This window comes from Capsicum annuum, unplaced genomic scaffold, assembly GCF_002878395.1.
Source record: "Capsicum annuum cultivar UCD-10X-F1 unplaced genomic scaffold, UCD10Xv1.1 ctg72679, whole genome shotgun sequence".
Classification (NCBI taxonomy): Eukaryota; Viridiplantae; Streptophyta; class Magnoliopsida; order Solanales; family Solanaceae; genus Capsicum; species Capsicum annuum.
In genome coordinates this window covers 1,140-5,207 of record NW_025882621.1, presented here as the reverse complement: position 1 = coordinate 5,207, position 4,068 = coordinate 1,140, and the positions used below count along the sequence as shown (strand labels likewise).

The 4,068-nt window shown below is 33.1% G+C and overlaps 1 long non-coding RNA gene across 1 annotated transcript; it reads right to left on the bottom strand.

The window, feature by feature from the left end:
- Positions 1–487: 487 nt before the first annotated feature.
- Positions 488–3,262, bottom strand: LOC124894276. The gene is made up of 2 exons (XR_007051115.1): positions 2,155–3,262; positions 488–814 (listed from the first exon to the last, which is right to left on the bottom strand). It is a non-coding gene; the product is annotated as an uncharacterized LOC124894276 (long non-coding RNA).
- Positions 3,263–4,068: the final 806 nt, after the last annotated feature.

The window sequence follows — 4,068 nt, the reverse complement described above, 5'->3', positions numbered from 1 at the left end:
TGTTAACATCAATAGGAGTGATAGTAGGTTTTGCACCTGATAGTCCTGCTTCTGAGATAAGCTCTAATGCATACTTTCGTTGATGCATATTTATTCCTTTACTTGATCTTGCGAACACAATTTCAAGAAAATACTTTAACTCTCTCAAGTCCTTCATCTTAAAGACCTTCTGTAATGCATCTTTTGTTTTTTGAATCAGTTCTAAACTATCTCCAGTGATAAGCATATCATCAATATAAACTAGTATTAGTGTAATTTCTTTTTCAGTTTTCTTAATGAAAAAAGAATGATCATGTTGACTTTGTACAAATCTAAACTTGAGTAATGCCTCAGATAACTTTGTGTTCTATTGTCTTGGTGCTTATCTTAATCCATATAGGGATTTAACTAGTCTGCATACCATGTTCTTACCTAACTATTAAATCTCTGTGGAGTTGTCATGTATATTTCATCATGTAAGTCTCCTTGTAGGAATGCATTATAGACATCCATCTAATGTATATGTCATTTCTTAGCTACTGCCAAAGATAGAATAGTTCTTACAGTTACCACTTTTACCACAGGTGAAATGTTTCTTGAAACCCTATTCATTTTCTTTGGATATAGCCTTTGGCTACTAGCCTGGCTTTAAATGTTTGAATTTCTCCATTGGCTTTGTATTTAACTCCGTATACCCACTTACAACCAATGGTTGATTTTCCTTTAGGTAACTTTACAACACACCAAGCCTGGTTGTTTTCTAGTGCTGGAATTTCTTCTTTCATAGCCTCAATCCACCTTAGATCCTTGATAGCTTCAGAGTAAAAAGAAGGTCCTGCAACAAATGACATAGAAGCAATATAAGCTTGATATTTATCAGATAGATTATCATAAGTAAGATAGTTATTAAAGCTATAAGGAACATCTTTATGAATGAGCTATAAGGAACATCTTTATGAATGTTCAAAGGCACAAAGTCTTTTAACCAAATAGGAGGTTGTCATTCTCTTGTAGACCTCTTTTATGGTTCAATCATAGTGTCTGGTTCAACATTTTGAGGTCCTGCAATATTTTGTGTTGGAGTTGGAACTTGATTAGATACAGGCACATCCAATGAAACAATATCAGTGTAAATAAGTGCAGATCTGTTAGCAGGCTATTCAAACTGACTATATGGTCCATTTTGTCTAATATGAATATGATTTGGACAATTTAGATAAGCATGAATAGGTATTGAAAATATTGAGTGTGACTCAAGTGACTGGATGTAAAAAAGGAAAGATATCTTCTTTAAAAATGGCATTCTTGTTAACAAAAATACTTATCAGTCAAATCATATAGAATGTAACCTTTTTGAACCTCAGAGTAACCCATGTGAACTACAATTTTAGATCTAACAATATTTTATCTGTTTGTGTAAGATCTTTTGCAAAACATAGACATCCTATTACTTTAAGATGAGAGATGGATGATATGTGACCATAGATTTTTTCATATGGAGATATGTTATTAAGGATAGCAGTAGGAAGTCTATTAATGATATATACTGCAGCAAGTACACATTGACCCCAAAACTTGATTGGGATATAAGCTTGCAGTCTTAAGGCTCTAGTGACCCCTAGAATATATCTATGCTTTCTTTCAGCAACTCTATTTTATTGAGGTGTGTAAACACATGATCTTTGATGGATAATATCTAGTTGTCTAAACAAATTGACACATGTAGTGATAGTAAATTCGGTGCCATTATCAGACCTTACAGTTTTTACTATTTTATTGAATTGATTTTTGATAGGTAAGAAGAAATACTGCAATGAAACACATACATTAGATTTTTGTTTAAGTAAAAACACCAAAGTAAACCGTTTAAAGTCATCAACAATTGTAAGATTGTATTTATTTTCATCAATAGTAGGAGTTTTATATGGTCCCCAAAGATATATATGAATCAAATCTAAAGAACTTGTACTTTTTATAATGCTGGGTAAGAAAGGATTCCTAGTTAGCACATAGGTAAATAGTATAGTTATGTAATAACTCATTTATAGTTTGTAAGATACAAGTAACAACTTGTGCAAAGTAACAGATGAACTGTGGCCAAATCTCTTATACCAAAGAGTAAAATCTAGTTTTAAATTAGTTAGCGTTCAGTTGCAGGTGCTACAAGACTAGTACACTTGCTTCCATTAACTACAGATTGATTCCTTGGCATGTGTAGTCCACCTTTAAGCTTACTAGTCTCCTTCACTCTCCCAGTGAGGAGATCCTGAAAAATACAAAAGTCAGGAAAAAAATAAGCAAAACACTGCAGTTCCTTTGTTAGTTTTGGTACTGATAGCAAATTTTATTGAAACTATGAAACATAAAACACATCTGATATAGTACTAGTGTCTGAAAGAGTTATTTTCAATATGAGTTACTAAGGAAAAATCTCCATTAACTTGTTGACAGTGTCTATATTTAAGAGGTCAAGATCAGAAGCCATATGATTTGTGACTCCTGTATCTATGATCCACTCTAGAGCTCATCAGTTGCCAGCTGAGGTGCTAGCATGAGCCTTCTCACTTGTCAGGTTATTAGGTGTCTGATTCAATAGTTGCACAATTTGCTCATATTGACTTTTAGTGAAAGGACTAGCATAAACACCATTTTGATTGCATGAGTAGTCATTGTTGAAGTTTTGCTTATTACTCGTCAGCTCATCATGCTCTTGTTCTTGAATCAGTTGTCTGGATCTACTTGGTGGTGCATTAGAAGTACTAGGCTGATTAGTATACTAAGTGTAATTTTCAGAATAACCAGTGCTTGACATATTGTAAGCAGCATTATGGCAATTTGACCCAAAACCTTTCTTCTTGAGATAGCCAACTATGTCCTTTGTTCTTGCAAAAATCACAGAAGAGATTTTCTTGAACTTCTGATAAGAACTAGTCCCAGATCCACTGTTATACTTCTGAAAGTTCACATTACTACCACTATTGGAACTCCTATTACCGTGATTTCTAGAATACATTACCATATCTAGATTAACATTTTTCAAGATTAGGACCTAGTATTCCTGCAGTAGCTGCAACATTCTTTGGCTTTCATCACCAAGTATCATAGCATAGGCCTTGTTCACAGATGGCAAGATCTCATCATAAGTATTTGACTCCTAGCTTGTCTATATGAATCATTTAAGTCCCATAAAAAACTTGAAATAGTTTCAATTTTTGAAAGGTGGAATACAAAATCCTTTTATTTCTCACAATCAAAACTAGGTTTTGGTAACAATGCTTGAAATTTTTTCCAAAGATCTTTTAGTTTTGAGAAGTTACATAGACGCAGACATAGTTCTTTGAATACAAGTAGCAATTTCTTTATGAATGTTGCAAATTCTTGATCCATCTATCTTATTAAATCTCTCAAGCAAATCTTGCCATATAGCTTATGCACTTGAGGCATTCATGATACCCCCAAGCAAATTCTTAGAAATAGAATTCATTATCCAAAAAAGTACAATGGTATTTACCCTTTCCCAATGATTCCACAATACTTTAGAAAATTTTTCTTTAATACAAGAACCATCAACCAAACCTAGTTTGTTTCTTCCTAAAAAAGCAATTCTAATTGACCTATCCCAGCTTGAATAATTTACTATACCAATCAATTGAAATAAGACAATTTTTGCACCACTAACATCAGAGGGATGAAGAAACAAAGGATGATTGTAATCGATTTCAAGAACATGATTTGAAGAAAAAGAGTTGCTATTTGAATTCAGATTATTTTCAGTTGAATGCTGATTACTATCTACAACACCTGATCCAGTTGAATTGAAAGTTGGGATTGACCCATTTTAATGTTCCATTTTCTTCAAAATTGAGATGAAACTTGATCGAGAATAGCGGAAGTAAACACTGAATTAAATAAAGAACAAAGGCCGTAGAATAAGATGATAATTGCAATTTCAAGAAGCGGCCAACTTCAATACGAATTTCCAGAAAGAGAAAAATAATTTGCAAAAGTTCGAGAAACTTGAACCTGACCCTGACACCATGATGTAATATGATCAAGTGTTTATCATAATGAGGCAATGCATAATTGCAG